Source organism: Esox lucius, chromosome 9 (genome assembly GCF_011004845.1).
Source record: "Esox lucius isolate fEsoLuc1 chromosome 9, fEsoLuc1.pri, whole genome shotgun sequence".
NCBI classification, from domain to species: domain Eukaryota; kingdom Metazoa; phylum Chordata; class Actinopteri; order Esociformes; family Esocidae; genus Esox; species Esox lucius.
This window is the reverse complement of record NC_047577.1, coordinates 15,457,865-15,480,101: the sequence shown is the minus strand read 5'-3', so window position 1 is coordinate 15,480,101 and position 22,237 is coordinate 15,457,865. Positions and strand designations below refer to the sequence as shown.

At 41.1% G+C, this 22,237-nt stretch overlaps 1 long non-coding RNA gene across 1 annotated transcript; it reads right to left on the bottom strand.

The window, feature by feature from the left end:
- Positions 1 to 10,265: 10,265 nt before the first annotated feature.
- LOC105012268 lies at positions 10,266 to 21,786 on the bottom strand. The gene is made up of 3 exons (XR_004576190.1): positions 21,765 to 21,786; positions 10,384 to 10,454; positions 10,266 to 10,294 (listed from the first exon to the last, which is right to left on the bottom strand). It is a non-coding gene; the product is annotated as an uncharacterized LOC105012268 (long non-coding RNA).
- Positions 21,787 to 22,237: the final 451 nt, after the last annotated feature.

Below are 22,237 nucleotides of genomic sequence, written 5' to 3'. Positions count from 1 at the left end.
TGAGAACATTGACCTTGTGTTATATGACAGTGTTATGTAACTCATACTCAAGGTAACATTTAACCAACATTATGAACAGTAGCCAGCTTGTAGCTTCTCCCCCTTATTAACCCGTTTTCTATGTTTTCCTTGTCTTGCACAATCTGCTGGTGGAAAAATCTGCCCTCATTGCTTATTTGTTATTGCCATTTGCACTGTATTTGCCTTCATTGTGCATCTATACATTGCACTTGTAATATACATATATAACATTTCCTGCCCTCTTCAACTTGCACATCTGGTTATATGCTTACTGCATTGTATTGTACTGTTCAATGACAAAGTTTGAACTAATCTAATCTGCTGGTGGAAAAATCTGATCCTTATCTACAACTTGGCCTGACATTAATGCACTGGTAAATATGAAAATGAAAGTGAAAAATGTACAAACTATGGACATCTGTGTGTGTGTGTGTGTGTGTGTGTGTGTGTGTGTGTGTGTGTGTGTGTGTGTGTGTGTGTGTGTGTGTGTGTGTGTGTGTGTGTGTGTGTGTGTGTGTGTGTGTGTGTGTGTGTGTGTGTGTGTGTGTGGTGGACCATCACCAATATACTTTTAACAGTTATCTGTTGTTTGGGAAAACAAATGCTATAGACAAATAACAAAGGGTGCCAGACTTGTATCAGGGATGGTCTGTCTGTGCTGGTAAGATTGCTTTACTTTCTGTGTACTATTGTTTGGAATGGGAATGTAATGACATGTATAGAATGATTAGACACTGTTTATATACTGTGACTTGTAGGCTGTTGTTCAGCTGTATTTTTACCATTGATGTTGCAGACTTGATGGGCGTTTTCTTACTAATCCATGTTCTTTGGCTATTTACACTGAGTTACGTGTTTTAATTGATTCACTTTGACAAGGTACAATATAATATTTGAAAGTGATTTGTTGATCTTAACAGACTTGTTGTGGCATGACATGTTTTCATGTCAATTACAGACTTTTAAATGTGAACTATTCTAATAAATGTTTTTAATAAAAAATATTGTCTCTGGTTATGTTCCTAATGGCACTATAACCCCTTTGTAGTGCACTACATTTGACCGGAGCTTTGGTCCATAGTAGGGCACAGATATCATTTTTAAATGAAATTCTATATATATATAATTGTGTGCATGCTCCATTTTGTGCAAGTGCCTGGGAGGTTTGGCAGCCAACCAGAAACCAGAGTTACTTTCTATTTCAAAATGAAAGTACCCAATTAAATGGCATATACCAGTGCCAGTGGAAATTTCCACAACTGTTCCCCATAATTATTTTGTCCACATGATGCAAATGCTGTGTTTACCATAGAAAAACATTTGATTCTCAAAGCTTTTGCAGTATTTTTGCTGAAAGAAAACCGGGCAATGTTAATATGATCCAATTTTATACACCCAAATGCTAATCCCATTCTTGTTGACATGGACATCTTATATAGCCATTGCTTTTAATGGGAATTCTGAGAGGTGAAGTGACTTAACGGAAATAGTTTTTTGGGTGTTGCTCAGTGATCGCGTCATTATAAAAAGTAATTTATTGAGGGGTTATTGAATTATGTTTTAAATTAGGATAAGTTCAAGGTAGACTTCAATTTCATCATGATTGAATTACACGTCAAACTATTCAACAACAACTTTGTTAACTTTGTTGTTGCCAGGTTTTTTTGGACGCATTTTAAGATAATAATAACCTTTATATAGCACCGTTCATAAAAAGAATTCAGCTCAAAGTGCTTTTCATCAATAAAATCTGAGATAAAAACATATTTACATCAATAAAAGTCTAGGAAAATATAAAAGCAAACCGGAAACCTAAAAATTGTCAAAATATAATACTGGATTGGGTAAAAATCTGAGATAAAAATGCTATAACCCTTTACTAAAATAGACATATCGATGCATCTAAAAAAAAAATCATATTGTGGAAATGTTTCATGCACTGAACTGTTTACACAACTTGGGTTTGAGTGCACTTACAGGTTCCGAGTAGTTCTGCTCTGATGCTTCATCTGGGAACCGCTTTCGGACAGCAGTTCCTTCCTTGTTCCTGGTTGCAACCAAGTACGTATTGTAAAATACACCATAATGGACAGAGGGATACATTTGTCACAGATACATTCTCTATTTTTAACCCTTTAGACATGACTAGGTCCAATGTTTTACTGAGTTGATGTGTGGCTTCTGTGACATGTTGTTGGCTTAGTTCAAAACTGTCCAACAGGTCAATGAACTCCATAGCCTTTTTATCAGCCGTATTATTTATGTGGATGTTTAGTTCACCATTTAAAACAAGTGTCATGTCTGGTGATAATCAGTGACATTAGTTCAGACAATTCTGAAAGAAAAGCTGATAGTTGCTTTTGAGATTGATAGATCGCTAAGAAGAGCACTGGTATTTCTAATTTGAGGATGAAGATCACGTATTCAAAAGATGAAAACTCCCAGGTCGACCTTTGTACAGATAAGCTGCTCCGTGTAGATCACTGCTAACCCACCCTCTCTACTGCCCTGTCTTACTGACTGCATAAAGTTATAGGTCTTCAGACTTGCCTCCATAGGTTTTGAATTGCTGTTATCATCTAACCACGTTTCAGTTAAAAACATTAAATCGAGTTTATGATTAGCTATGAGATCATTTATTAGAAACGATTTGTTAGTTAATGACCTGATATTTGGTAGTGCTGATTTTAGTACTGATTTTGTTGAAAGTCCTTGTGGTTGAGGACGTGGTGGGGGGACGTGGTGGGAGGACGTGGTGGGGGGACGTGGTGGGGGGACGTGGTGGGGGGACGTGGTGGGGGGGAAGTGGTGGAGGGACGTGGTGGAGGGACGTGGTGGGGGCACGTGGTGGGGGGACGTGGTGGAGGGGGGCAAGGGTGGTTTAAACAAGCCCAATCTTTTATACAGAATGCCCCCTCAGTCATGTCACTCTGGTGCCGGGTGTAACTGCGTCGCTATGGCTGGCACGTATTGGGTTGATACGTCCGGGGGGAGGTAATCGGCATTGGGGATTTCGTTGTGCTGCCGCATTCCAGCAGCGCCTCTGACCTGGCTAGAGTCAAGACAATGTGAGCGAGTGGTTCCTCCGACGTGTTGGCTCACACTGCCTTCCTGGTTTAGGGAGGGCCTGTAAGAGAATCCGACCGGGATATCGGACAGTTTTCAGAGGACTCGGACTTGAGGACACGCGACTCCGCATGGGCTTTGTAGTGGTGACACCGGGGTGTAAAAAGGGGGTCAAATTGTAAGTGCTCTAGTTATTTCATGCCAGGTTTTATGCTTATGATAAATGGAGCATTACTAAAACTTGTGCAGAGTTGATGTTGGAATCATGTGATTTGTATAAACAAGCATTTGCCTGTTCCGTGACCCTGCCCACACCAAGCATTCATGCCCTGACAGATGTCCGCACGCACACAGTATTTCCCTAACTCTTCCCAAATAAACATCCTTTATTCAGTTGGTTTCACAATGATGTGGATGTTTGCATACAAAGCCACTGTCGGAGGACAATGGAAGTTGAAATTATTATTTTTTTACCGACATTAGTACAAAGGCATCATGCCAGGGAGATGGTAATAACCGAAAATAAAGATGTAAAATAATAAATAGGTTAAATACTACTTTAACAGTTGGCATCATGGCCTCATCTACCGCTTATCCGGGGCCGGGTCGCGGGGGCAGCAGTCTAAGCAGGGATGCCCAGACCTCCCTCTCCCCAGACACTTCCTCCAGCTCTTCCAGGGGGACACCGAGGCGTTCCCAGGCCAGCCGGGAGACATAGTCCCTCCAGCGTGTCCTAGGTCTTCCCCCGGGGTCTCCTCCCGGTGGGACGGGACCGGAACACCTTCCCAGGAAGTCGTTCCGGAGGCATCCGAAACAGATGCCCAAGCCACCTCAGCTGACCCCTCTCGATGTGGAGGAGCAGCGGCTCTACTCTGAGCTCCTCCCGGGTGACCGAGCTTCTCACCCTATCTCTAAGGGATCGCCCAGCCACCCTGCGGAGAAAGCTCATTTTGGCCGCCTGTATCCGGGATCTTGTCCTTTCGGTCATGAAAGGACAAGCTTTAACAGTTGAATTGTAAATGATCTAGACTGAGAAGACTTATCCATGATACTAACTATCTGTGTGAATTACCTGGTAATCCTTTGATGGACAGTGTGCAAAAGAATATTTTTCCTTTCACTTAAAAAAAACAAAAAAAACATTGGTAGAATAATATCAGCAGTTCAATACAAGACACAACACATTCACTTTTGTGAGACATAAACAAGAAGGTGAATAACTTGTTTTAAAAGGGAAAGTACATTAAGTCTAGAGAACATTGGCTTCAAAATTTCGACATAATACCCAAGTACATTACTTGTACATCAATGTGCACCAATAACACATTCCAAGAAAACCGACACATTTTCATCTGTTGTTGTTTTTCAGGGGCAAACATTTTTAGTTTGCCCCTTTCTATACAAATGTTTATTGGACAAAAACTCTACATCACAGCGAATAATAGTTATAACAATAACACAAAGAGAGGGGAAAGTAATAAAAGGAAATACATTGTCATGACAGTTGATTTCAACATACCAGAGACATTAGGAAAAGTTTCTCTTCATAGTTTCACATTAACTGATTGAGCTTTCCTTATTCTGATTTATGATAGATCCAGAACATCCAGCAAGCAATGCAGCCATTACTTTGCTCCTTTCATGAGCCTGATCGAAACTGTCTAGGAGCCAGCGCCTTGATATAAATGGTTTGGCAGATAGAGTGGGGTCATTCCACTGGCATTACCATTTGAGAGAGCATTGTCATTCTGAAACTGAAACTGAAACTAACACCAGTTTGGCCTGGCTGTCAAACATCCCAGGCACAAACACACCCACACAAAATGTCCTCTTTCTGAATAAACATCCTTGTTACGTTTCTACCACAACTGTATGGACGTGTGGGTGTTCTAAGAGATTCTCATTCTAGATTTTCTAATGTTACAGCCTAATTCTAAAATCAAGTGAATATATCTTGTCCTCATACAATACAATAACCCACAATGACAAATCAAAACAATAAGTATTTGCAAATGCATAAACATCTGAGGTCCAGAGCACTGTGGATCTGAGGTCCAGGGATCTAGGATCTGTCTGTATTTTTGTATTCATCTTTCACTGGTTCAATTTTGGTTTAATCAGACCAGAGAGTCCTGTTTCTCATGATGTGAGAGTTCTTTAGGTGCTAATTGGTAGTGATGGGTGCTGGTGAAACATCAAAAACGCTCTGAGACCTTTGCAACACACTGAAATTTAGGAAGAAACTTAAAAGAACCAGGCTCGGAGGGGTGACCAGTCCTCTTATGGTTGTGCCAGGTGAACATTTTAAAAGTACAAGTTGTAATAATCCGGACAGGACCCAACAGGCAGGAAGTCAATCCACCCACATTGCCAAGCATCAACCAAAGGGACCCCAACCAACCGCAACCACCCTGAAATGAGGGATGAGTATTGCCAGCAGAGTACAGCCCAATTGCACAATTGGCGCAACAGCGAGACAACAACAAGCCAGTGACCCTGCCCCTGAATGGCATTGGAGGGAGGGCATCCCAGTGGCCATGAGGGCCCACCTGGCAAGACAGCAAGGGTGGACAGTATCAAGCCTTTCTGTTCACCTTCACGCCCCTGGGCCAGACTGCATTACATCATAGACCATTCTGTAGAGATGAGTCTTTAGTAGACACTTGAAAGTTTGCACTGTGTCTGCATTTCTAACCTTAATTGGCAGATCACTCCACAGTAGTGGAGCTCTATGAGAGAAAGCCCTGCCTCTGGCTGTTTGTTAAGATATTCTAGGTACAATTAAAAGGCCTGCATCTTGCGATCGTATGTTATGTGTAGGTATGTATGGCTGGATCATTTCAGCGAGGTAAGTAGGAGCAAGTCCATGTATTGATTTATAGGTTAACAATAAAAAAGTAAAAACAGCCCTAGCCCTAACAGGTAGCCAGTGTAAAGAGGCTAGTACTGGAGTGATGTGTACAATTTCTTTTTGTTCTAGTTAGGATTCTAGCAGCCAGGTTCAACACAAATTAAAGTGTATTTATTGATTTATCAGGGTAACTGGAGAGAAGAGCATTGCAGTGATCTAATGTAAAAGTGACAAAAGCATGGATTAGTATTTCTGGCCCCCACAGTCACCAGATCTCAACCCAATAGAGCATCTTTGGGATGTGGTGGAACGGGAGCTTGGTGCCCTGGATGTGTATCCCACAAATCTCCATCAACTGCAAGATGCTATCCTATCAATATGGGCCAACATTTCTAAAGAATGCTTTCAGCACCTTGTTGAATCAATGCCACGTAGAATTAAGGCAGTTCTGAAGGCGAAAGGGGGTCAAACACAGTATTAGTATGGTGTTCCTAATAATCCTTTAGGTGAGTGTATATTTATATACACACCTTTTATTGTGGCCAGCCTAAGGCACACCTGTGCAGTACTCATGCTGTCTAATCAGCATGTTGATATGCCACACCTGTGAGGTGGATGGATTATCTCAGCAAAGGAGAAGTGTTCACTAACACAGATTTAGACAGATTTGTGAACAATATTTGAGAGAAATATGCCTTTTGTGTACATAGAGAAAGTCTTAGATCTTCAGCTCATGATAAATGGCGGCAAAAACAAAAGTGTTGCGTTTATAATTTTGTTCAGTGTATATACACATACAGTGGATATAAAAAGTCTACACACCCCTGTTAAAATACCATAAAGATAAATTAGGTCAGAACTTTTTGCACTTTTAATGTGTCCTATAATGTGAACAATTCAATTGAAAAACAAACTGAAATCTTCTAAGAGGAAAAATGAAAAAGAAAAACCTTACAATAACCTGGTGGCATAACATACCTTTTGGAATTATGGCCAAAAAGTTGAACCTTGGTTTCATCAGACCATAACAAATTTTCCGACGTGCTTTTGGGGGACTTGATGTTTGTTTTTGCAAACTTGTAAAATGTACACAATTAAATTAAAGCTTTTTGCTACGAAGATCAGTAAAATATGTAGGCTAAACTGTCCTTTCAACAAGCAAACAAGTCGCAGCAATGAGAATCGAGAGAGTGCGCGTTCACCCGAAGGGGGGAGATTTTTGGCAGAGGGGATGTTTTCGGCAGAACACCTGTTCCACCAATCTGAGACCGGGTTGATTCCACGGCGGGCCGAGTGTCTGCATGTTTTCGCTCACAACTTGTGCTTGGTTAATTAGGTCACTAATTAGTTAATATCCTCCTTCACCTGGTTTTATTTGGTCTCGGTTGGGATCCAATTGAAAGGAAAAAACTAAAAACCATCATACACTCGCCCCTCCGAGGAACCAGTTTGACAGCCCTGCACTACATGGATGCTATGTGGCCAACAGGTGGAGACAAAGCCCTGACCTGCTAAGATCATTTGGTCTCCGGTCCAACACAGCTGTGTTGGTCACTCTCCAAACACCTGTTGGCCATTGTGTACTCTTTAGTGTGAGGTGTGGGGAGAGACTAGAGAAACTAGAGGTTTCAACAAAGACTGTGAAAGACTGGTGTTGTTATTAACCACATATTGCAACTTTTTTTGGTTTTTGAAGATTTATTGAAATAAATATTTTCATTTTATAGCATTCCCTGAATCCTTGGCTGACTTTTAAGGCCCGTGCCACAACAAACACACAACTCATGGAGGATCTGGGGTCTTTAACAGTCGTTCCGTTGTCTTCTGAGTGTGTTCTGCTTTATTGTTATTAACACACATTACTTGTCACTATTGCTGTGACGAGTTTGATTTAAATCCAACTATTACATTTCAGATGGTTTGAAATGGTTGATGAATTTGCAACGGGGATTTCAATGAAATCAGTGATGAGGGCAATATATAAAGTCCCATTCACCTGTGTTTCTTCCTGCACCATGGCATGCCCATTTCTGAATGACGTTTTGGATGAAGAAGCGCTGATATTGAGACGTGCTTTCAAACGTGAGAGGGTGTTTCGGGACAGATCAGACCCTTTAGCTTTTCCCGACGAGTACCTGCATGAGAGGTATCGATTTACTGGAGATGGAATCCGTTATTTGTGCAGACTGCTGGGTCCCAAAATTCAGCTGGTCTGTGAGGCACTGCGTTTCTTTGCAAGCGGCATGTTTGTATATGCCGTGGGAGATGCCGAAATTCTAAATAAAGGCACTATTTGCCGTTGTGTCAGAAGTGTGTTTGGCACTGAAGTCCTTGTCACACATCTTTATTACCTTCCCTGGCCACAGAAGAATGTGCTTCATCAAAGAGGATTTCTACAAGATTGCAGGTAACATGAATTACAGATTACAAAAACGTGTAACATTACAACAGTCACAGGATATAATCAGACTATTTTGTGTTACAGCTTTCCCTAATGTCATTGGTGCGCTGGACTGCACACAGATCCGCATTAAACGCCCCTCAGGGGCCCACGAGGGAGATTGTGTCAACAGAAAATCCTTCCACAGTATCAATGTTCAGGTAAAAATTATTTAGTTACGGTCAACTAGCCCAAATGTATTCTGTGCATGACATGTATACTGAATAGGAAACACTGCATTGTTTCAGATGATCTGTGATGCTGCCTGCATCATTACCAATGTGGAGGCAAAGTGGCCTGGGTCTGTCCATGACTCCCGAGTTTTTAGGTCCAGTACCATTTCCCAGCGACTATCACAAGGTAGGCCACACACATTTTCCTGATAAACACAATTGCGTCAAAGGTTTTACTTATGTGTAGTTGTAATGATTACATTTTGTATTCTCAGGTGAATTCTCTGGCGTTCTGCTGGGAGACAAGGGTTATGCCTGTGAGACATACCTTCTCACTCCCCTTGCAGACCCTCAGACAGCAGCACAGCAAGGATACAATCTTCCCCATGCAAGAACAAGGGCCGGAATTGAGATGGCATTTGGCCTTCTCAAGTCATGATTTCAGTGTCTCCACCACCTGAGGGTCACCCCAGACAGGGCCTGTGACATTACTGTAGCCTGCACGGTCCTACATAATATTACCTGTCTGAGGAAGGAAAGGGGTCCAGCAGTGGCACCGGAGATTGAGTGGGACAATGCAGCTATATTCCCAGATGACATTAATGGCAGGCTGGTCAGAGACCAATACATAAATTATTTCAGATAAATGATTTCATTGTCTTGTCCTTCTCTAATAAAGGATTGTTTGTGTTACTCCTTAATTAGGCCTAATGTTTTTTGATATTATAGTAGCTTACTTTGGTTTCATAACCTCAATTTTCGTCTCACCTCACTGAACCAATAACTTTGCATAGTGTAGTGTACATTCATCACACAGGGAACACCACAATGCTTCTTATTTTAGTGCTGTCCCTTGTCAGTTTGGAGCTTGGGAGAGAGAAAGAAAAACATGATTAATACATTGTAAGCACATCTGTAAAACTGTGTGGATTGAAGTCACTTACTTCTTTTTCTAGTTTCTGGATCTCCAGATCTAGTTTCCTCAGTGTTCTCTTCTTGATTTCTATACCAAGGTCCAGATCCTGGAGAGTCCTTTTACTTACAGCAATCTGTGCATCTGCCAGCTCTATTTGCTTGTTCAGATGTCATGTATACAGGCATCTTACAGTTAGTGAATTCTGTAAACCACCCATTGATTAGCACAGCAGGAATTGTGCATAATTCAGATTGCCATTAGCCCGTACTTACTATGTTGCCAGGCTGGCTGTCATACTGTACTGCGTCTGGATCCTGTTACATACATACATTTTAGTGCTTCATCACTGACTTCTCATCCATTATGGGCTAAATATGCATTTCCATTAGATTGACATGATACCTCAGGCCTTCTGGAGTCCAGTGACACATCTCCTCATCATCAGCTGCAGCAGCCCCTTCCCCCTGCCATATTAAATATAATTTATATTGACAGGATGTGCCAAGCCAGATGCTTTTAATAAATAATACTCACTGGATCATCGTCTGGTGGCATGAGAGTGACTGTGTCGCCGGACACTGCAAGACACAAGGTCAGACAGTCCACATATGCCCATAAATGGTTGTTTGATGTGCAGTACTGGAAAATGTACCTCGTATGAAGAGGGCAGTTTCTGCAGGTGAATCAGAGTCTATAGCTGTCCCACCCTGAATCCCTTCCATCACAGGCCTTCCTTGGTTTAAGTCAAGGGCCGTTTCCTCAGCTGGGGTGAAGTCTGGAGCTGGTGCCCCCCCCCCCCAGTGCCAGACAAATGAGTCTTCTAACTGCTAAAATCCATTTAGATAAAATGTGAGCAGGCATCTTGTAAGTAATTTCTACATACCATTTGCACACTGTTAAGAATTAAGGCACTTACCAGCCTGCAAACAGTTTTTATATTTGATCTTGACTTGTTGCCAGGTTCATTTTTGCCCAGTCACATTTGTTCTGTATGAACATTAATTGTAGGAAGATATTTAGAATTAGACATAGATTATAGAGATTTGTGCACATGGTTGTAAAACATATTCTCACATGAGGGTTTGAAATTAAGCCTAGTCTTTAGGGTAAATTTCCCGAGGAACATTAATTCCCTCTGCTCACTTTTATGGCAAGGTAGGCTAAATAATATAATGTTATTTATATTGTGTTTTACATGTTAGGCTACTCAAAGACACTTACAGTACAACCAGCAGATTTAGCACACAACAAGATGCAGCACTGAGACCAACACATAAAACAAGCATATTAAAAGCAATTAAAACAGAGTGTACAACTTTGCTAGTAAGTAGATATTTTTAAATCCTTACGCATTCAGTCGGTCCACTATTGTTTGCCAGGCTTTTTCTCTCTGTTTAATAACAGCAGCCGTATTTCCTTTTCTGCATATTATATGCTTTACCTCCTCATACATTTCCATAATTAGTTGCTGCTCAGCGGGTGAAAAATATGCCGCACTCGTCTTCTCCATCTCTGCCTCAGTAAATCTGTGATCGATACCGTGGCCTATTTAACAGTTAGTGGCCAGTTTATCAAAAGTCCAATCCATCCAACAGCACAGTGAGATAGCTTGTTGTTCCATTTGTTCTCTGAATTGCAAAACGCTGGCTATCTTAGATTGCTAAGAAATAATTTTTTTCCCTTCATAACTTTCGTCCCTTTGCTTTGGGGTGGCGCTGTCATTATATTTAGCCGCAGTGCACGACCTCATGAACAAGACAAAGACAGCAGCTCATATTTGAAACTTTACCTGATAGGTTGCTGGATACATTAGGCATTATAAACAGAGTAATTGTTTTTTCATCGTGTTCTTTGTTTATTTAGGACATTCTTTAACCGCTGCAATAGAGAGCTAATACAAACAGAATATCAATGTGAAAATACTCTTTAACATCTATGTTAAAGGTAATGGCTATCATCCAGCTCGACTTACATGAGGAACTGGAAAAACGACTAATACCAGTTGCAGAACTGCTTCATCACCACCTTCACTTAATCTGTATCAGGTCATTAGGCTATAGGTTAAGTTTTGCCCCAAAAGATACATAAGCCTTAACACTGTATAGGAGAATAAAATAAAAGCTATTGTAGTTCTAGGCATCTCTTCACTGAGGGTTTTGGTGCCCAGTCCTGCCTTGGGGGCGGAGCCTTTCTCTGCACCAGCGCCCTCCCCTGCCTTGGGGGCGGAGCCTCCCTCTGCTCCAGGGCCCTGTCCCGCCTTGGGTGTTTCTGGTTTGCAGTTGGGACCCCACACCTTTGATTATGATTGTAAGCGTTTGACGCATCTCTCTATTTGCAAATAAATAAACTGTTAAATTGTGCCAAGAGAATTTTGTCTCTGTACTTCCTCCTTTAAGAGTTCTGATCACTGAAATTGCCATCACACCCTTCTTTTGTTGCTCTTTGAAGACAAAAAAAGGAATGATTCTCCACTACAGCTCAATGCCTCCAAACCGTGACAACTAGGGATGGGAAACCGAGTCTATCTGAACCACTGAGGCCCGTTTAAAAATAAAAACACTTCATTGCTCGAAGCTTTCCAACAGAGTGCACAGCAGGGACATCTGCTGGCGAAAATGTAATATGACATGTTTGATATATGTCACGTTCCATTTGTACTCGGAGGTTGACATTTTCGAGTTCCAAGTCAGCAGATTCAACTGGAACGCCCCCTTAAGTCGGAATTCCAACTCGGAAAGTCGGAAGAACCCCACTAGCCCCGAGGTTGTAATCCAAGATGGCAGCACCTTGTATCAACAGCAGCGGCCGTCGTTGCCTTTCGCTCTGGCTGTGATGCCCCAAAAATCACTGTACGCCCTACGGCCACTGTGGTCTTTGTGCCTTTACTGTCAATATCTCATGGTCAGCAGTTTGTTCGTAAGTTTGTTTGTAGTCTGTGGTGAAAGATTAAGAAACAAAAATGTCTTGTTTTCCGACTTTCGGACACTGGAACGCAATCAACTTGGGTTAACTTGGGTGTGACGTCATTTCCAGTTCCGAGTTCCAACTTCAGAGGACAATTGAATGCACCATTAGACATTATTGCATTAATCCCGGAGCGGTACATTTTTTTTTGTGTGGTTTGCGGCCAACAGCCCTGGATTAATTAATAATAAAGACCATTGAAAAGGCTAAACTCAATAAAACAGGAATTTGTTGACGACATTTTGTCCATCCATCCATCCATCTTCTTCTGCTTATCCGGGGCCGGGTCGCGGGGGCAGCAGTCTAAGCAGGGATGACCAGACTTCCCTCTCCCCAGACACTTCCTCTAATTTTGTGTTCAACAAAATTGTCAGACCTGCAACAGGAAGAATCAAACCCGTGACCCTGTCGACAGCAGTCTGGAATAGGACAGTTGAACCACAGTTTGAGACACTTTGCTTGGGTCTTTGGTCATTTGTGCACTGTGGGGTATTCCGTTCTGGTTGGAAAAGTTGTGTCAACGTTCACTCCCACACCTCCTTCCCTCATCTTGTTTCCTGTCTATTACCAGTATTCTTTTCCTCCGTAGTGTGTGTGTGTGTGTGTGTTAGTGTGCTGCGCTATTACTCTTTCCTACCTTAGTTTTGATGTTGTACTAGTAGTAAAGCATCATTTGGTCTTTCAATGGCGCTCCATTAGAACCATGTATTGTTGTTATTAAAAGGATTCAAACCTGTAGCCTCTATATGCCAAAATATTTTCATGATGCTACTGTTAGCTACATTGCATCTAAGCCACCAAACTACTGAAGCTTCAACGACAGATAACAACATAAACTTTTGGATGTTCCTGTGTACTTCTCGATGCCTCGTCTAAATAGTGCTCACTGAGGGAGGGTACCCGCTGGTTGAAATCATTAAAAGCAGCTCGACTAATGATTACCACAATGACGTTGCATTGGCTCAACGGGAGCATCAGTCATCCACTTCAAGGACTCATGTCAGTCGCTTCACTCGCAATGTGAAGTCAATGTAGCCAATATAACTACAGTCTAAAATGTTTTTTTTCTTACAAAATGCCTGTTCCCATTTCATTTGTTTTATTTTTTCTTAAACTTTTGTTTTTATTTGCATAAGTAATTGGTAAATACTGAATGTAAAAGTGCATGTTTAATCAGAGAGTAGAGGAATAGAGAGAGCATTTGTGTATGCTTTTTCATGTGTTTTGAACTGGCAACTGAGCTTTTGTAACTGGATAGTGAGGGAAGAACATTGCTTTTGTAACAGGGAAATATTTGTATTGAGGATTTTTTTTTTTAGATGGGTCCATTCCAAAAATCTCACAAGTGACAATATTTGTTCAGTCATCAAACTACTTTCACCCACTCTCGAAAATGAACAGCATTTCACTTCCTTATATACTCAAACTGGACACGAAACCAAAAGCCAGCACATCAGGTTGTACACTGCAGAAACAAAGCTTCATAAGTCATCTAAGTGGCGTTTTCTCATAACTGAATCGAGTACGGAAGCTTCATTACGACCTGTCTCGCTAGAAAATCACGAGGCGCGTACCGAAGCGTCGCTTCAAGCGTCCCATCACTAATGTATTGGGGTAATTGATGTCTGTGTAATGTAATTGTAATGTCTAGGACAACCGGTCGAAATTGAAAGAAACCAGGGTGAAGAGTCGGACTGAACCGCTGCTTTTTATGGCATCGGTAAGGCCTCATAGGTCTGGTGTATGTCTCCTGGCTAACTTTATCACAAGTTAATTCTTAAGGACATCTTGCACCCGGGCTCGGTGTCACCATGCTACGCCAGGGATTTAGATAATAGGCTATTTCAGATACTTAAAAAAAGTAATGGCTCTAAGATGTGTGCAAATTTCTTTATATCCTGGTTTATGGGTTTTTTCACCTTATGCCAATATAATCCATCCACCTTGATATTGGTACGGGATGTCAGGAAGCTTATGAAACAGTAAGATAACTACACAAGGAACCCCTTGTGGCTGGGGTCAATAAAAGGCCACTATGAAGTGCAGTTTTGTAACACAAAACTGAGCGAAATGCATCCCCAGTCGATCTCAATGTTTCAATCTACCGGGATGTTGTCTCTGTACTTTTCTTTTTCTTTTTTTAAACTGCCTGCTATAAGATTGTCAACAATGTCTTACCTTCTTCCTTACAGATATTCTGGGGGAATTCCAACATGTTAAAGAAGACTTATTAGTGTTATTTAACCATAGTATTTTATAAAGTTTCCTTTATTCTTTATTAGTGATCAAAACAGTTTAAAATAGTACCTTTTAAACTACAGACAAAAACAGCTTTGTAAAAGATCTGTTGCTACTGTAACGGTCCCAGCCTGAGGGGATTATTCCGCTTTGTGTTTTCTGTTTTTCCTTGTCTTGTCCTTGTATGGTCTTTCCTGTTCTTGTTTCAGTTAATCGGTCTATTCCTTTCACCTGTGTTTAGCCCCCACCTGTTTCTGTTCTCCTTGTTAGTCTGTGAATTTAGTTCAGCCATTTTCTCCCTCTCCATGTTGGTTATTGTGTGTGTCATGTTTCCATGTTCCTGACTTCTGACTCCTGAAGAGTATTTTGTAGTGCCCGGCATGCCGTTTTGTATATGCACTTCATAAAACCTTTTTTTCATTTCTTTTTATTTATAACACATTTAGTTTAAATTTACTTAAAACAAAATCTCAAGTTGTTTTAAAGAGTTAAGTTCAGGAAAAACACTCATTTAATATGTAATACTTGTAATTAATCCAATCTAATCCCAAGATTTTTCAAATCTGATTAAGGGATCATTTGCAATTATATTTGACAGATTAATCGATTATTTAATATGTCAGTTAATTGCTATTTTTAAACACAACCTTATTTCCTCAATGCATTCAAGAAGTCATTGTGCCGGAAAAAAACAACTAGAGGAATGAGTGTGTATAGTGTTTCAGGACCTTCCAGTGCCACATTACGACTTTTAGCAAACAGGTAGTACCCACACTAGATTGTAGAACAGTTTGTGCCAGGTTTACATATTGTACTTATACATATTTTATTTTGATTTTGCTCAGGCATTTATATTTTCTTCCTGGATTAGTTTTGGATGTGTTTGCCAAATAAACTTAAAACTGATCTTCAGTAACTCAAATGTTTTCTTGCCTGTACCAAAAAGATACAGAACTGTGACCTAAAAAAGAAACCGACCTTTGTGTTGCACTCCTACTGGATGAACTTTGCTCTACTGAGGAGTGAAAAGTATAGTTTTCTTAGTCGGTCAATTACTTTTTTGTTTTTTATTGCCTTGCTCGTGATCTTGCAGTCTATTTCCCAACAGCCTAGTTTAACTGTGATCCTCTGACTTTAATAGCGTAAGTGTGCTGGCCAAATGTTGACAGATCCATTAGGTTTAAGGGAAAATGTTGAATTGTTTTGGTATTCACTGCCAGTTCTTCCCAATTCAACTGACTTAGCATAACCAGCTGTTTAAGGAACAAATGTTTTATGATAGGGTGGATAATATGAAAATGGTTGATGCTCCCCAAAGCAAAAATATTTTCACATCACCCTCCCTGAGCCATTGGGGGGGAAATACTGGACCCTTCCCATTCAAAATGCTGATTAAAAAGTAGATTGAGCGCATGTGGTCTCAAAAACCAACTCTACTACTCAGTGTTGCCAGATGGGCGGTTTCCTGTTAAATTGTGCTTTTTTTAATGACTGCGGGTGCAAATCCACAGGTGATTCTGCGGTTTAGGGTCAATGACATCTGGCAACCCTGCCCACTCAACAATATACATACAAAGGTAACCTATAGTACAGGCCCACTGTACAAACAGGACTCAAATTTGGAAGTTTAACAATGTATATAGCCTATTAGCTGTGTGTTTGAAACAAAGATTGAATTGTTTCTGAAAATTGTCTGGTTTTACTTCTCCAAACATCTATAAAAATATAAATATTGCAACAACTACAGCACAAGCTGATTCACATTATGCACAATGCTGCACAAACTGCATGCCCTGCTAGTTTATATTATTATTTATTGTTGCATTTATGAATTAAAAAAAATCATTGTCACAAGCCCAGCCCGACTACAATATCAGAAATTAAGTCCCTGCCCGGTTGTGATCGGGGTTTGGGCTGATAATGAACTCCCTACCTCTGGGTCATGATGTCTTCAGCTGGCCTTCATGCTACTAGCCTTTCCTTCATATCACTCAACCCCTTTTAGCACGGGTTGGATTTAAGCCTAGCTCACTGAACCTGTTCTGAGCGTGATTTGTCTGCGCAGAGCAAGGCTGTGGTGACCTTCCTGAGGGATTCATTTACAATATAGTCAATTACCTGATGTACAAGTTCCTGCATGAAGTTGACACTCTTCTTCTGTACCCTTGTCCTGTTCTTTTCATCCTTTTTCACTATGTCAAGCAATATGTTTTTCATTGATGCAGTGTTGTTGTTGAGAACAAGCTGTGTCCCTGATAAACGATATTATATTAAAACAGGAATGCCTTAATTGGTGGTCAGCATGCAATCCTGAAACCATTCCCATTTTACATGATGTTGGAAAAAGGAGCAGAACAACTCGTAGGCACACTGATAGTGTAACTACCATTCAAACCATTGTATGCAAGCCAGTCCATCTCCCTTCATCCCTCCAAAAAACGAAATACAACAGAACTCTTAAACTACAACACATTGAAAGAGTATGGTAATAACTGTGGTTTGGGAGTTGTTTTTCAGGGATGGAGGGTGTAATCCATTGTAAAATATGGGGCCCCGGTGAAAGAAAACCGTGCTCTACAATTTGAAAGATTCAGAGGTAAACATACAATAATCCCAATTAATTATGTAATAGGTTATGTGTAATAACAACATGGTAGATTTCTATGCTAGTGAGATAGGAAGGCACAGCTGGAAAGACAAGACTTGAGACAAGACTTCAGCTTCCAGGAGACATCCTGGTTACCCAGATAGGGCCTACCGTTCTCCAATGAGACTGAATTTAAGTCAGTAACAGAGGTACCCCAGATATGGGGTACTTACATTCAGGGAGTTTAATCTCTTCCAGGAAGTAGTGTCAGTGCCAAAGACTCCCCAGTTCTTCCAGAGGCAACTCTAGGAGGCATGCATGCCTCTTATTCAATGAAGGAAGGAAGGGAAGGCTCTTGACTGTCTTAGCTTGTAATAAAAAAAATAATGTGGACCTCATTTTGTGCTTTTTGATCAACGTATGTGCTTTCTATTCCAGTTTTTTTCCTCCTGATCACTGTTACGGACACTCCCCACCAATGCATCAACCCTTTCCAACCAAAAAGGTTAGATTCCGCTTTCCCCTTGCTCACCTGTCTTTGTCCTCGTTTCCATGGCAATTAAGGGCACTTGTTCTGTTGCATTTTGCTGTGAATTGTATTCTGTGAGAAGGGAGAATGACTTAGCAATGCACTCTCTGAGAGTCTGCAGTGCTGGGAACTGTCCATGATTTAGGTCCTGCTAAACCTTTTAACTTAGGTGCTGCTAAACCACACACAGAACTCATGTTCCTTCACCGCAGATGTGGAAGTGTAACAAATACCATAACCCTTAATCCTGTGTTCTCATGTGCAAGATTTTCACTTCCCCACAGTGGCTTTCATTGGTCAGAGTGCAGTGAAAAACTATTCCCCTTATAGCTGTTAATTGTTGTCAACAGTTGTCTTGCCCTTTCACAACGTCAGTTCTGCATCATGATGTTCTCTAAGGCAGAGAAGTGAACCCGCAGAAAATGAACCAACTACATATGCAACTGATGAACATGCCAGTCCGGCGGTATTTGCCCACATCCCCTTATGTAGCTCCTGACATTTCACAAAATTAAAACAAACACCAACTGCATGAAAAGTATTTGCTTTTGGTATTTGTCCCCGTAACGTGGATGGTCTACATAAAGACCCTGCTCTGTCTTTACAAACATTGCTTCAAGAGGACGATGTACGCACATCACAGAGGCAGAAACACCACCAAGTAAACACTGTTATGATAGCTACTGATATTACCAGTGACGTTAAATCTGATCGAAGCTAGTCAGGGAGGCAGTGAGATGAAGTTGTAGCTTTTCACAATGTTTTTGGGATATCACATTTCGTTATCAGCGCAAGTTCAGTATTGTCCAGTTTAGAGAAGAAACCACTAAAAGGCATTATAATTACCATACAGAATTTAACAATGTAAGCTACCCTCTGTTTATTGACTAATGTATATAATCAAGCCTAATTACCACCAAGACCATCCTGATGAATCTGAGCAAATCTGGTACCAACATCTGAAGGCAGACACTCCAATGGACCCTGCACAAGGCTGGTCTCTATGGGCGCCGACCAAGAAGGACTACACTTCTCCAAGGCAGGCACAGAAAAGCTCACCTAGACTTTGCAAAAGCTCATCTGGACAAAAAAGAAAGCTTTTTGTCATAAATTCTGTAGTGTGGAATCTGAGCATTAACAATTACAATATGAATGTACATTTCATTGGAAGTGAAAGTGCCTAGATAATGAGAACAATAGAAACCTCTCTGTTTAGATTCTCTCTGTTACCAACAGGAATGTTTACATTGACCATTTGGCATGGGGGTAACTGTCTTGGGAACCTGGGGCCTGTTGCACAAAACCAGGATAAGGGATTAAGCCGGGATATCCAAGTTATCCTGGATTAATTTAGCTTTGACTTGGTTGCACAAAAGCAGGCTGAATTAAACCCAGCCAAGTAACCATGGAGATGTATTCTTTGCAGCTAGCCTGCTCCAGAGCAGGCTAACAGCCAGGCTAAGATTAATCCTGGAGTCTTGTGTTAAATCAGCTGCCGCTCTGACTCGAAATAAACGTTTTTAACAGTCGTTCCGTTGTCTTCTGAATGTGTTCTGCTTTATTGTTATTAACATGCATTACTTGTCACTATTGCTGTGACGAGTTTGATTTAAATCCTACTATTGCAGTTTAGATGGTTTGAAATGGTTGATGAATTTGCAACAGGGATTTCAATTAAGTCAGTGATGAGGGCAATATATGAAGTCCCATTCACCTGTGTTTCTCCCTGCACCATGGCATGCCCATTTCTGAATGACGTTTTGGATGAAGAAGCGCTGATATTTAGACGTGCTTTCAAACGTGAGAGGGTGTTTCGGGACAGATCAGACCCTTTAGCTTTTCCTGACGAGTACCTGCATGAGAGGTATCGATTTACTGGAGATGGAATCCGTTATTGTGTGGCACTGCGTTTTTTTAGAAGCGTTATGTTTGTATATGCCGTGGGACATGCCGAAATTCTAAATAAAGGCACTATTTGCCGTTGTGTCAGAAGTGTGTTTGGCACTGAAATCCTTGGCAAACATCTTTATTACATTCGCTGGCCACAGAAGAATGTGCTTCATCAAAGAGATTTCTACAAGATTGCAGGTAACATGAATTACAGATTACAAAAACGTGTAACATTACAACAGTCACAGGATATACTCAGACTATTTTGTGTTAGAGCGTTTCCTAATGTCATTGGTGCGCTGGACTGCCCACAGATCCGCATTAAACGCCCCTCAGGGGCCCACGAGGGAGATTGTGTCAACAGAAAATCCTTCCACAGTATCAATGTTCAGGTAAAAATTATTTAGTTACTGTCAACTAGCCCAAATGTATTCTGTGCATGACATGTATACTGAATAGGAAACATTGCATTGTTTCAGATGATCTGTGATGCTGCCTGCATCATTACCAATCTGGAGGCAAAGTGGCCTTGGTCCGTCCTTGACTCCCGAGTTTTTAGGTCCAGTACCATTTCCCAGCGACTATCACAAGGTAGGCCACACACATTTCACTGATAAACACAATTGCGTCAAAGGTTTTACTTGTGTGTAGTTGTAATGATTACATTTTGTATTCTCAGGTGAATTCTCTGGCGTTCTGCTGGGAGACAAGGGTTATGCCTGTGAGACATACCTTCTCACTCCCCTTGCAGACCCTCAGACAGCAGCACAGCAAGGATACAATCTTCCCCATGCAAGAACAAGGGCCCGAATTGAGATGGCATTTGGTCTTCTCAAGTCACGATTTCAGTGTCTCCACCACCTGAGGGTCACCCCAGACAGGGCCTGTCACATTACTGTAGCCTGCACGGTCCTACACAATATTGCCTGTCTGAGAAAGGAAAGGGGTCCAGCAGTGGCACCGGAGATTGAGTGGGACAATGCAGCTATATTCTCAGATGACATTAATGGCAGGCTGGTCAGAGACCAATACATTATTTCAGATGAGTGATTTCATTGTCATGTCCTTCTCCAATAAAGGATTGTTTGTGTTAATTAGGCCTAATGTTTTATTCGATATTATAGTAGCTTACTTTGGTTTCATAACATCAATTTTCATCTCACCTCACTGAACTAATAACTTTGCATAGTGTATTGTACATTCATCACACAGGGAACACCACAATGCTTCTTAAGCTTTTTATTTTAGTGCTGCCACTTGTCAGTTTGGAGCTTGGGAGAGAGAAAGAAAAATATGATTAATACATTGTTTTACAGATGCGCTAACAGTGTGGATTGAAGTCACTTATTTTTCTAGTTTCTGGATTTTCCTCAGTGTTCTATTCTTGATTTCTATACCAAGGTCCAGATCCTGGAGAGTCCTTTTACTTACAGCAATCTGTGCATCTGCCAGCTCTATTTGCTTGTTCAGATGTCATGTATACAGACATCTTACAGTTTGTGAATTCTGTAAACCACCCATTGATTAGCACAGCAGGAATTGTGCATAATTCAGATTGCCATTAGCCCATACTTACTATGTTGCCAGGCTGGCTGTCATACTGTACTGCGTCTGGATCCTGTTACATACAGATCCTTCAAACACAGGCCTTCCTTGGTTCAAATCAAGGGCCATTTCCTCAGCTGGGGGGGAAGTCTGCAGCAGGCACCCCCCCCCCCAGTCACATATGTTCTGTATGAACATTAATTGTAGGAAGATATTTAGACTTAGACATAGCTTCTAGAGATTTGTGCACATGGTTGTAAAACATTCTCGCATGAGAGTTTGAATTTAAGCCTAGTCTTTAGGGTACATTTCCTGAGGAACATTAATTCCCTCTGCTCACTTTTATGGCAAAGTAGGCTAAATAATATAATGTTATTTATATTGTGCTTTACATGTTAGGCTACTCAAAGACACCTACAGTACAACCAGCACATTTAGCACACAACAAGATGCAGCACTGAGACCGACACATAAAACAAGCATATTAAAAGCAATTAAAACAGTGTACAACTTTTCTAGAAAGTAGATATTTTTAAATCCTTACGCATTCAGTCGGTCCGCTATTGTCTGCCAGGCTTTTTCTCTCAGTTTAATAACAGCAGCCGTATTTCCTTTTCTGCATATTATATGCTTTACCTCCTCATAACTTTCCATAATTAGTTGCTGCGCCTCGGGTGAAAAATATGCCGCACGCGTCTTCTCCATCTCTGAATCTGTGATCGATACTGTGGTCTATTTAAGAACGCCGTGGATGTGCACTTATCCCGACTATCTACACCTGGCTTGAAATAGCTTCACCTTCTCATCCTGGCTCTGCAAACGTGCAACCGGTTAAGCCGCGATGAGCGGATCACACTAAGTCAAGCTGCGCTTTTTCAGTTATCCTGGATTTCTTTATTCTACTTTTGTGCAACAGGCCCCTGATCTTTGCTAGGTAGACACACCCTTCAATGTATATATCAGCTTGTAACCAACATTAGAGAGAAGCGATTGAGTGAGATGAGATTGAGGTTGTGT